Consider the following 13,798-nt stretch of genomic DNA (forward strand, 5'->3'; position numbering starts at 1 on the left):
GTCAGTTGATATACTGATATGTTAGGACACTTTCAGCATCAAAATGACACAGTACTATTGTTTGTCTAGAGAACAATCTGTATAACTAAGAGATTACGCATGCATTAGTTGCGCTTATGCATTCACTTTTAGTCAAGTTAACTTGCGTAGATGGGTGCATGTTTCTGAAACAAGCTTTTACCGCCAACTAACAACTTTCTTGCATTTGTAGTGCCGTATATATAATGAAATGATTACAACTGTTACAACAAAAGTATAAGCTCTGTTTAACCCAGCTACATTTTAAAACAAGGGTTGACTTATTTAAATGTTTAAAGTTTGTACTTTAAAGTTTTATTGCTGTAGACACATTCCACCAATAACATTCCAAACTTTTTTATCATTTATACAACACAACAAATGCGAGAGTGTCTTTTGTCATCTGGCAATGAAAGTTAACACGAGCTAAAACAGGCTGAATCTCGCCCTATTTATGTTTGAACAACTAACAAATTATTTTGAAATGCTGTAAATTAAAGAGGACAATATGCTATTAAAGCCACCGTAACTCTATCTTACCACTAACAAAGATGACGGTGCCTCTGTAGTGAGGCCACCCTCCTCGTTGTTTCTTCCCATGGCGCCATTCAATAACAGCTGAGTAGTTGGAAATGGAATTCCCGTCGTGGTCCATCTTGGAATCATCATACCGCCTTATGGCATCAGTTTTGATCTCGCTGAACTTCCCCAAATCCTCCCCTTCACTCCACTGCATCACGGCAAACTTCCTCTCCATGTGTCCTGAAAAGATCAAATAAATTAAATCTTTGCTTAGCTTAGCAATTAATAAATAGAGTAGACAGAAAATATGAATAAGCTAATCATCCTTTTTCGGGCAAAAAACACTTCAGGTATCTGCAGGTTTAGGCTAGTTAGATTCACGCTTTTTTGATTCAATTCTGTTGTCTAAATTGAGAACACCAAGCACATATTAACCATAATTTCTTCCAAAATTTGATGTGAAATATTTGAAGGAATATAATTGAAAATTGCGCCACTTTGGGTAATGTTAACGGTTAAGGTTGGCTAAAAGTGACTGTTGGGTTAGCTAGCTAAATGAACACTAAAAATAATTAACTTTAGCCAGACAGAAAATCAATTGTTACATCAAATTGTTACACAAATCAAATTTAAACTAAAACATTTTTAAAAATACGTTAATTCACTTACCTCTAACGTTAAATTCACCCAACTACGTAGTAGAAAAATCTGGTGGCCGCCGCCGTCATGTACCGCCGTTCATTCAAAGATGTAATGTTAGTTGTGTGAGATCTCACGAGATCTCGGACAATGTCCCTTACTGGGCACCGTACAGTCCTTCTACTGAATGTGAAGTTATCGGTAGCTTGCTAGCGGTAAAATTAGGCTACACAAAATATTACAACGTGTTTACAGCATGGATGCCGAGGACATTGACGTGAGATCGCGTTGCTTCCCCCAGTCCAATGACTAACGTTAGCTACCCTACAAGAAAGTAACGGTCATAGCTATGTCGAAAAGAAAACACAACGTTACTCTCAACACGAAAGAAAAAGATTGGTTGAGAGAAAATGTTCCAAGACGTACTTTCACAAGATGAAAAAAAAGGTTTGTGCTAACGTTACATCTATTTCTTAATGCAGCTGTAATTAATAATTACAGTGATTCTTTCCCTGTTACTGTCGACTGTTTCCTCAGGAAAATCAACAGAACTTTGACTGACATTGAGTAACACACTGCGCAGCGACATGTAAGTAAAGCGTTGTATCGTGTAGTGTCTTGTCCTCTCTGTTTTACGAGCTTAAGGTAACGTTATACATTTTAACAGTTATGTATAAGATAACGTTACTATATTACTTATAGCCTGCCATACACAATATCATTCAAGCCCTGACATGTGAGGACATACTGCAACAGTTAATAATCTGAAAGGATAGCTTCACCAAAATGTGCACAGCTGGCACAGATGTTTTCATGTTGTTTAATCATAACGTAAATGGTGTTTTAAGACCTTAAGGCTGATGTAACATCATGTTGAAACGATAAGGAATGTTACAGCATTTACAGCAACTACTGTCAGCCAGCTATTCACCTCGTTCCAACAACAATGTTGCCAAAGCATCAAAATACAAGTTGTTCAAATATTTTAACAGTATACAATAACAGTAATATGAACATTAATACAACATTAAGATTGATATGTATTGCATACAGTATCCTATGTATGTTTGAGTTGAACTTGTTAAAGTACATCTTCTCTCTCTTTCTCTCTCTTTCGCACACACACTCTTAAACTACAACTACTATCTCTGTCTCTGCCCCTACCACATCTGTCCCCCTCTTTATCTTATATTTTTGATGAATAATGGACTTGTGTTCTTCTCAGGAAAGCGATGAAGATGCCAGCCAAAGAGAAGAGCAGAGAGCTGAGCCTTTTACATTAACACAGGTGAGACAAAACTACAGTAATATACAATTCTCTCACTCACTCACTCACTCACACTTAAACTACAACTACTATCTCTGTCTCTGCCCCTACCACATCTCTTCCCCCTCTTTATCTTGTGTTTTGGATGAATAATGGACTTGTGTTCTTCTCAGGAAACTGTTGATGATGCCAGCCAAAGAGAAGAGCAGAGAGCAGAACCTTTCACCTTGCCACAGGTGAGACAAAACTACAGTATACACATTCAATTCAATTCAATTTTATTTGTATAGCGCCAAATCATAACATACATTATCTCAGGGCACTGTACATAGACAACATCAAAGAGAGCAGAGAACCCCAACAGTTCACACAATGAGCAAGCACTAGGCATCAGTGGAGAGAAAAAACTCCCTCTTAACAGGAAGAAATCTCTGGCAGAACCAGGCTCAGAAATGTGCAGTCATCTGCCTCGACCGGTTGGGGTGAAAGGAAAATCGGGGACAGAGGAGAGGTGGAGGACAGAAAGGGGAGGGGGGAGAGAAAGGACAAGAGGGAGATGAGGTAGAGACAGAAGAGAGAGAGAGACCAGGAGCAGATACACAACAACTGTATCAAGTTACAAGTTAATACAATTAATGATATTGACTTTTTAATTATAGCACAATAATAATGGTGATGATGTGGGTAGCCTCGAAAACTGGATCTTGGTCCCGCAACCTGCATGATGAGAATACAGAGAGAGAGAGAGAGAGGGAAGGAAGGAAATACACAAACTAGGGAGAGAAAGAGACAAGGTTAATGACATATAAAAAGTCAAAATCATATCCTGAGTGTGAGAGAGTGAATGTGCGTGCACCACAGATAAAAAATCCCCCAGCAGTCTAGTTCTATAGCAGCATAACTAAGAGCTGGTCCAGGTTTCCCTGAACCAGCTCTAACTATAAGCTTTATCAAAAAGGAAAGTTTTAAGTTTAACTTTAAATACAGAGAGAGTGTCCGCCCCCCGAACTATCATTGGGAGCTGGTTCCACAGGAGAGGGGCCTGGTAACTAAAGGCTCTGCCTCCCATTCTGCTCTTGCAGACTCTAGGAACCACAAGTAAGCCTGTATTTTGTGACCTAAGTGGTCTATTAGGGCGATAAGGTAAGACTAAGTTTTTCAGGTATGAAGGGGCCTGACCATTAAGTGCTTTGTACGTGAGGAGGAGGATTTTAAATTTAATTCTAAACTGTACAGGGAGCCAGTGTAGAGAAGCTAACACTGGAGTTATATGGTCTCTCTTTCTAGTTCCTGTCAGAACTCGTGCTGCAGCATTTTGAATTAACTGAAGGGTTCTAACAGACTTGTTGGAACATCCTGATAATAAGGAGTTACAGTAATCTAATCTAGATGTAACAAAAGCATGAACTAGTTTTTCAGCATCCCGTAAAGACAGAATGTTTCTAATTTTCTTAATGTTCCGCAGGTGGAAGAAGGCTGTTCTGGAAATTAGTTTAATGTGTGAGTCAAATGACATTTCCTGGTCAAAAGTAACTCCAAGGTTCCTCACAGTGGAACTGGAAGCCAGGGTGATGTCATCTAAAGTGACAATGTGATCGGAAAGTTTTTCTCTGAGGTGTTTAGGGCCGAGTATAATGACCTCAGTTTTTTCTGAGTTTAAAAGTAGAAAGTTACAGGTCATCCAGGACTTAATGTCTCTGAGACATTCCTGGAGTTGAACAACCTGATTTATTTCATCCGGCCTCATTGATAAATAAAGCTGTGTGTCATCTGCATAACAATGAAAATGTATGTTGTGCTTTCTAATAATGTTCCCTAGAGGAAGCATATATAAGGTAAAAAGTATAGGCCCAAGCACTGAGCCTTGTGGAACTCCACAATTAACTTTAGTTTGAAGTGAGGCTTTATCATTAACATGAACAAACTGGAATCTATCAGATAAGTATGATTTAAACCAGCAGAGGGCAGCACCTGTGATACCAAGAGTCTGCTCCAGTCTCTGCAGTAGAATATTATGATCTATGGTGTCAAATGCAGCACTAAGATCCAACAGGACAAGTAAAGAGACTAGACCATTATCAGAAGCCAAGAGAAGATCATTACTAACTTTAACTAGTGCTGTTTCTGTGCTATGGTTTAATCTAAAACCTGACTGAAAATCTTCAAACAGGCCATTAATGCGCAAATATTCACATAGTTGATTAGCAACTACTTTTTCTAAGATTTTAGAAACAAAGGGAAGATTAGATATAGGTCGGTAGTTAGCTAAAATGTCTGGGTCAAGGGTCGCTTTTTTGAGAAGGGGTTTAATAACTGCTATTTTAAACGTTTGGGGCACATATCCAGTTAATAAGGATAGATTAATTTGAGTTAATATAGAGCTGTTAATTAAAGGAAAGACATCTTTAAACAGTTTGGTGGGGATAGGATCTAACTGACAGGTTGATGGCTTAGATGATGAAACTAATGATGTTAATTCAGGGAGATCTATAGGGGAGAAACTGTCTAAATGTGCACCTGGTGCTTCTAAAGCTCTTGTGCTAAAAGATGAGTCAGTCCCAATATGAGGGAGGAGATGATCAATATTTATTCTAATTGATGTTATTTTATTCACATAAAAGTTCATAAAGTCATCACTGCTCAGTGTTAAAGGAATAGATGGTTCAGTGGAGCTGTGGCTCTGTGTCAGCCTGGCTACAGTGCTGAAAAGAAATCTATGATTATTCTTATTTTCTTCAATTAGAGAAGAGTAATAGGCAGCTCTAGCTTTGTGTAGGGCTTTTTTGTAAGCTACAAAACCATCTTTCCAGGCTATATAAAATTCCTCTAGGTTATTGGAACGCCATTTTCTTTCTAATCTACGTAACGCCTGTTTAAGAGCACGAGTATTGGAGTTAAACCATGGTGCTCGTCTCATCTGATTCACCACCTTCTTTTTCAGAGGGGCAACACAATCTAATGTAGTACGCAGTGAGGCCGCTGTACTATCAACAAGGTTATCTATGAGGGCGGGGGTAAAATCACAAACGGTACCTTCAGATGTACTGACATATGGCACCGAGTTAAATAAAGGTTGCACTGTCTCTTTGAATGTATTAATATTATTATCAGACAGGCACCGGCTGTAGCTGTATTTCTTATTTATGTTATTGTAGTTCATTATTGTACAATTAAATGTGAGTAAATAATGATCAGTAAGGAGAGGGTTTTGAGGAACTATGTTTAAGTTATCAATATCAATACCATAAGTTAAAACAAGGTCGAGGGTGTGATTAAGGTAATGAGTTGGTTTATTAACGTGTTGAATAAAACCTATTGATTCCAACAGCGAGTTAAATGCGCAGCTAAGACTATCACGGTCAACATCTACATGGATGTTGAAATCCCCTACAATTATGATTTTATCCGTCTTAAGCACCAACTCAGATAAGAACTCAGAGAACTCTGATAGGAACTCTGAATAAGGAGCAGGTGGACGATAAACTGTGACTATCATAACTGGTTTTTGTGATTTCCAACTAGGATGAGCTAGATTAAGAATAAGGCTTTCAAACGATGAATATCCTAGTTTGGGTTTGGGATTGATTAATAATCTAGTATTAAAAATGGCTGCTACACCTCCTCCTCGGCCTGAGCTTCTAGGAATATGGGTATTAGCATGAGTGGGTGGAGTTGACTCATTTAGACTAACGTAATCTTCTTCATGTAACCAAGTTTCAGTTACACAGAATAAATCAATACAGTTGTCAGAAATGAGATCATTTATTAAAACAGATTTTGAGGAGAGAGACCTAATATTTAATAGTCCACATTTAAAAGTGGTATTATTTGACTCTATTTTATTGTTAGTATTAATCTTTATTAAGTTAGAATGTCTAACTCCTCTTCTGTTTGTTATTGATTTATTTACTTTATTTACTTTATTTACTTTAGTTTTTACTTTAGTAGGTCGAGGGACAGACACAGTCTCTATGGGGTTTTTAATTGGTGACTGCTCGTAAAGAAGCACAGAGAAGCATGAAAGACTGCAACTCTGTGTCCTGGTCTCAACTCTGGTTTGTCATGGGTTTCTAATAAAATGCTCTAAGCTGCTAGATAAGAGAGCTGCTCCATCCAAAGTAGGATGGACGCCGTCTCTCTTCATGAGACCAGGTTTCCCCCAGAAGTTTTGCCAGTTATCTAAAAACCCAATGTTGTTTTCTGGACACCACCTCGACAGCCAGCGATTGAATGATGACATGCGGCTATACATGTCATCACTGGTTACATTGGGCAAAGGACCAGAGAAAATTACGTTGTCCGACATAGATTGTGCGTACCTACACACAGACTTAACATTAACTTTCGTGACCTCCGATTGGCGTAATCGGGTGTCATTACTGCCGACGTGAATAATAACTTTACTGAATGTACGTTTATCTGTAGCCAGCAGTTTCAGATAAGATTCTATGTCGCCCGCTCTGGCCCCGGGAAAACACTTGACTGTGGTCGCTGGCGTCGCTATTTTCACGTTCCTCAGGATGGAATCACCAATCACCAGAGTTGGTTTCTCAGTCTGTGTGGTGCTGAGAGGGGAAAACTTGTTTGAGGTGTGAACAGGTTGGTGGTGGACAGGACTCTTAGGCTTAACACTACGCCTCTTACTGCGGACAGTCACCCAGCTGCCCTGTTTGTCTCCCGGCTGCACGGGAGCTGCTGAGGGAGCTAATGCTATGTGGTCCGCACCGACTACTGGGGAGTGGCTAACTGATTTAGCTTCTATGGTGCGGAGCCGAGTTTCTACTTCACTAAGCCTCGCCTCCAACCTAGCCAGCAAGCTACATTTTTTACAAGTACTTTTATCGCTAAAGGAGGCAGAGGAGTAGCTAAACATGTGGCACACAACACAGGAGAGAGAAGGAGAGGGAGAGGGAGAGAGAGAAGCCATCGCTGCTAAGCTAACTTTACGCTAGCAGAGAGAGAAACACCGTACGTGATCTACGTAAACGATAGAGTTTGAACAAAAGTAGTGGGTGAGAATATTAGTCGTAGTACTAGTATTAGTAATAAAAACGAGCGTTTGTTCAGTTAGAACAGTCGATCGTTCCAGTAGATAGAAAACCGCAGAGAGCGCAGAAGGCACACAGCGTAACACCAGTGGAAGCACAGGAAGTGACACAATACGTTACCGCCCCGGACAGTTCCACTACTGTCAAACATTTATGAAGTTGGTAATTTGGGATGAAATTAAATTCTCACAAGACAACCACTGCAATGGCAACATTCACACATTCATTTCTGCAGTACATGTAAGTAAGTGTACAGACACTTTCTGTCCTTCTTTGATTCTTTATGTGTTGTGGCTTCCATAAAATTTTTTGTGCTAAGCCCTGTACACCAAAACAAGGTTATGTAATGGAAAAATAAAAACACAGAACCAGATTTTAAAACAATGCTTCTTTTTCTATGATTTTAGGAGCGTGTACCTCAAGCAATAGAAGATGTCCACTCCCATGGACTAACGGAAGGGCAAAGTTGCATCTCGATTCTCTCCTTTGCATTGAGACACAACACTACAGGTGTATTGATGGAAGACTTGCTGAAACTTCTAAAGTTACATTCTGCTGGGACAAGTGCAGTTCCAGCAAGCAAGTATTTTTTGGAGAAACCATTAGCTGGTATTATAGATCAATTTGAACACCATCATTACTGCAGAGTATGTACTAAGTACCTGGGCACTTCACAGTCAAAAGAAGAAACACTTACATGTGTGTCATGTTCCTCATCCATAACAGTAAAAGACAGTTTACAGGAAGGACATTTCTTTATCAGTATTCCATTAAAGGAACAACTGAAAGATATTCTTGAGAATCAAGGTATGCATGATCTCTGTTTTCCTGCTGATGACAGCAGTAGGCATGTTATAAATGATATATGTATATCAGGCCTTGCAGTCTAACAGTGAAGGGGATTTATTGTCCCTTACATTTAATTGTGATGGTGTACCAGTATTTAGCCAATACTGTGTTGTGTTAATGGGATACCCCCTAGAGATAACCATGTGCTTTGTGGTTCGGTTCCAAAAAGCCAGACATGACTTGTTTCTTCAAACCATTTGTAGAGGAATGTGCCAATCTTTCACAAACTGGTTTTGAGTGGCATCATCCTATTGATCAGTCATGGAAACATGCGAAGGTGCACCCATTGTGCTGTGTGTGTGATGCAGAAGCGAGGCCTTCACCCTGGAGTGCAAACAAGGAAAGGACAAGGAAACGCAAGGGTTTACACATGTTCAGATGAAAAACCAAGTGACAGAAATAATAAAACCACAGTAGAAATAGGACAAATTGCTGAAAGAGAAGGGAAGACTATATTGGGCATAAAGGGCCCATCTGCTTTTGTAGATTTAGCAAAGTTTGATCTAATCAATGGGATGGTCCCTGACTATATGCACTGTGTGTTGCTTGGCTTGTGTAGACAAATGGCGACTATATGGATGGATTCTAAGAGCAATTCTGAGCCATGGTACATTGGCACACAAACAGCAATCATGGACAGACACCTCTTGTCTATAAAACCTCCAGGTATTGTTGCTATAGTTCCAAGATCTCTCACTGAACGCAAATTCTGGAAAGCCCACGAGTGGCAACACTGGCTTCTGTATTATAGCTTGCCAGTTCTGAAAGGCATACTTCCACAGAAGTATTACTCTCATTGGGCATTACTGATAGAGGGCATAAGCGTTCTGTTGGGATCTGAATACAGAGCAGATAAATCATGCCCATGACACATTATTGCACTTTGTTGGAGGTGTGCAATCGCTGTACGGGGAAGGGCACATGACATTCAATGTTCATTCACTTCTGCATTTAAGCCAAAGTGTTGTGCATTGGGGCCCATTGTGGGCCCACTCAGCCTTTATGTTTGAAGATTTCAATGGATACCTAGTAAAAAGTAGTCAAGCTGTACCACAACAAATATGCAAACGAGTGGTGTTATCCCGTGCTTTTCCCCGTTTAGCAAAACAATTCCTAACAAATGCACCAGCAGAAGTTAAAGATTTCTGTAATGAAATGAGAACCAAAAAGCATCATGTCAAGAAGTTTGCAATGTTCGCTGAGGTGACTGCCCTTGGTCCACCAAATGTAAGATTAATATTTGTTGGTGATCAAGCTGCCCTCCACACAGTGAAAGAGGTTCCCACAAACTATGTGGTGAATTACTACAAGATAATTGCTGTAAATGGAGAAGTTGTACATGGTCATACCTACAGCAAAACAAAACAAAGAAACAACTCTATTGTGCTTTTGAAGGATGGGAGTATTTTTAGAGTCTCCCACTTTATTGACATGGGTGATCAGTGTTTATACGCCATAGGAAACTGTAAATGCACAGTGCAGAAGTTGGCCAGAGGTTCTCTTATCAAAACTCCACTGAGCTACATGTCAACTGTCTACTTTCTCGCAGGCTTTCACAAAGCCATAAACACTACTCAGATAGTTAGACCATGTATGTATATTCAGTGTCCACAGTCCAGCTCGATTGTATGTCGGCTACTGAAGACATATTACTGTAAATGAATGATTGTGAACTAAATGTGAATATGGTCACTGTAGCACCCTCAAGGATTTAGCTTAGACACGATGTAGTTTAAAAAACGGGGTTTATTCCTTATGATCTTGACAACCCGTGAGAACTGGTCACAAAAAACGAACACAACAGAATACATATTAAAACATAGCATTGTGAAATAATAAAACAATGAAATAGAAAGTACACAAATAAACTTGGATAAACCTCGTGAGCTGACATCCACGAGGGGCTAAATGTTCTTCCTTGCTCTGAATTAGATCTGTAGAACTGCTACAGGTGCCGCTGTTGCCGCATCTTCTAACTTGGTGCGCAGCCAAATAAGGGTCGGGCGGAACCAAAAAATATGTACATAATTGTTCCGTCTACCTTAACACTTAATAGCGCAAAATAAAGGAAAGAAAGATAAACTGTAACACTCCCACCAAATCACTTGTGATTTTTAAAGAACAAATTATTATTTATGAACTAGTGAATGGCTTATGAATTAACCTTTTATGTTTTTAAGTTGAGTAAATGAGTAAATTAATTATGAACTATTTATTCCTATATTTTTGGCAGTGAAGTTGGGCATCTTTAATCAGCTTCTAACAGAACAACCGTCTTATGAATGGGTCTCTCCAGATGAACAGGTTTGGAGATCCGTTTTCCCTTTTCATCCAGGTTTGCAGCACTCACAAGCAGCTTCACTTTCCTCACCTTTCCATCCTTTCCAGGATACACGTCAATAATTTTTGCCAACTTCCACTGGTTCCGTGAGGCTATCTCATCTTGTGGGAGGACAATATCATTGATCTTGGCATTTCTATGTTCCTTTATCCACTTTTGTCTGCCTTGTAGATTCAACAAATACTCCCTTTTCCACCTTGTCCAGAATGTATTGGTGAGGAGTTGAACACGACACCACCTTTTGGGGAGATAAAGATCTTCCTGCACAAACTTTCCTGGGGGTGGGGAAATGATTGTGGATTTCATGGTCAGTATGTGATTCGGCGTCAAAGGTTCCGGGCTTGACGGATCACAAAGTTGGTCTGTGGTCAGTTGCCTGCTGTTTATCACTGCCATGACTTCATACAGGAATGTTCTTAGCGAGGAGCTGTCAAGTTGTTTGGCTGATTGCTCCAAGATTAAAGTAAGCACACTTCTTATAGTGCGAATTTGTCTTTCCCAGACACCACCCATATGACTTGATGAAGGAGTGTTCATGAGAAACTCAATTTCCAGGTTTCCAAGCTTACCTTGATCCTTGATTTGAGTGCTTCAACAAACTAATTTCTTGCACCAATAAAATTTGTGCCTCGATCACATCTTATCTGGCGAACTGCGCCTCTGATAGAGATGAATGCACGTAGGGCGTTTATGAAGGCATCAGTGGTGAGGTCATCAAGCATCTCGATGTGTACTCCTCTGGAACACATGCATGTGATTAAGAAGCCGTAGCGCTTTCACTCCTTTCTGCCTTCCTTAACATAAAAGGGAGGCAGAAAGATTGTATTTCTTGAGCGAATGCCTTTTCTTGAACCATTTTTATGATTGTTGACTCTGCTTCTTTTCTCTCTTGTAGATCGCTTACTTCACTGGATCTTTGCATCTTTGGATCTTTAGATCTTTGGTCATTTACTTCTCTCACAAGGCGCTTGAGTCTGGTGATGGCTTTAATCATTATTGACCAGTCGGAAAACTTGTGTAGGCGATCTAAAAGTGACCTTTGTTCTTCAGCTTGTGTCTTGTGGACCTGAACTTTCTTGACTTCTGGGTCACTGCTTGATAGCTCTCCCACCTTGATTTCACCGCTGGTTATGACTTCTCTGCCAGAGAAGGTCTGGGCCACTAAACCAGTTTGAGGCTAGAAGTTGTTCAGCTGTAAGACCTCTCGAGGCGTGGTCTGCAGGATTTTCTTCTGAAGCCACGTACCTCCATTGTGTGTTCTCTGTACTTTGTTTGATGCGTTCTACACGGTTTGCAACAAACACATGGAATCTTCTGGCTTCATTGCTGATGTATCCGAGTACAACCTTAGAGTCTGTCCAATATGTTTCTTGTGCGACTTCAACTTCCAGTTCCTTTTTCAGCATATCAGCGGTGCAGACAGCAACTACTGCCGCTGACAACTCAAGCCGTGGTATGGTTGTTACTTTCGATGGTGGAACTCTTGATCTTCCCATTGCCAAGGAACAGTGAACTTCACCAGACTCGCTTACTACTCTGAGGTAGGTGCACATACCATATCCAGACGTGCTTGCATCAGAGAAATGATGAAGCTCGTAATGCTGGGCCTTGAAGTCTGAAGGAGTGTAGCATCTTTGAATCTTTACATCTGCCAAGTTTCTCAGGTCGAGCAGCCAGGATTCCCACTGGGGTCGAAGACTGTCAGGTAGGGTGTCATCCCAGCTGAGCTTATCTTGACACATCTGTTGTAAGATTTGCTTCCCCAGCAAGATGAATGGCGAGACAAATCCAAGTGGATCAAACACAGAAGCGACTGTGGACAATACTCCTCTGCGTGTGAGTGGATTTTCTTTAACAACAACCCTAAACTGGAGCTCATCGGATTCTACGCACCATTGTACGCCAAGCACTCTCTCTATATGTACTTCACTGAGCGCCATGTTCAGATCCTTAGCAGCTACAGCACATTCTTCCTTTGGAAGTGAGGCTAGAACTTTGGTGCTGTTGGAGATGAACTTGTGCAACCGAAGTCTGCCTGTACCGCAGAGTTGGCGTGCTTCGCTGACGAGCTGTATCGCTTGATCTTCAGTGTCAACACTTGCCAATCCATCATCAACATAAAAGTTGGTCTTAATGAACTTGATGGTTTCCGCACTGAAACTTTTAGCTCCTTCCATTGCCAGGTGCTTGAGGCCGTAATTAGCACAGCCTGGGGAGGAAGCTGCACCAAATAGGTGTACTTTCATCCGATAGACAGCAAATGAAGTGTCAAGGTCACAATTCTCCCACCATAAGAATCTTAGGTAATCTTGGTCACAGACACAGACGTGAAACTGGTGGAACATGCGCTCAATATCACACATAAATGCCACTGGACCTCTTCGGAAACGACACAAGACTCCGAGCAGGGTATTTGTCAGCTCTGGGCCGGTCAGGAGATGGTCATTTAATGAAGTTCCTTGAAATTTGGCGGAGGCATCGAAGACAATGCGAATCTTCCCAGGCTTTTGAGGATGGTACACCCCATGGTGTGGGATGTACCAAGCCGGTGTCTTGTCAATGTCTTGCTCTGGGACCTTTTCTGCATCTCCATGAGCAATGATTTCTTCCATAAACTTCTTGTAGTCTATATAGTACTGTTCATTTCTCCTCAGCTTTCTTTCCAAGCATTTGAGACGATGAATGGCACATGCTTTGTTATCTGGCAGGTTAGGCCTTTCACTCTTGAACGGGAGTGGCATCTCGTAATGACCATCCTCTTTGTGCTTAATGCCTTCCTTCATTTTTGTAAGAAATCTAACATCTTCTTGAGAAAGCTTTGTGTCTTCTGTTGCTCTTTCGACGAAATCCAACTCCAACAATTTGATAACATCTGCGGGTGAAACCATTTCCTTTATCTGCGTTCGGTAGACATAGTGAACTTCACTGGTAAGGCTTGAAGAGGGTTGAATGTTTGGCACCACTTGTTTCACAATGACTTGGTGACTTACTCCAAAAGTATCTCCATAATCAAGACATGTATTGCCGAATCCCACGATGCTCCATCCCAAATCAGTTTTTAGTGCGAAGGGCTGATTTTCTTTACCAGGCACAACTTGACGGGGAACGAGTGCT

This window comes from Solea solea, chromosome 4 (assembly GCF_958295425.1).
Source record: "Solea solea chromosome 4, fSolSol10.1, whole genome shotgun sequence".
Classification (NCBI taxonomy): Eukaryota; Metazoa; Chordata; class Actinopteri; order Pleuronectiformes; family Soleidae; genus Solea; species Solea solea.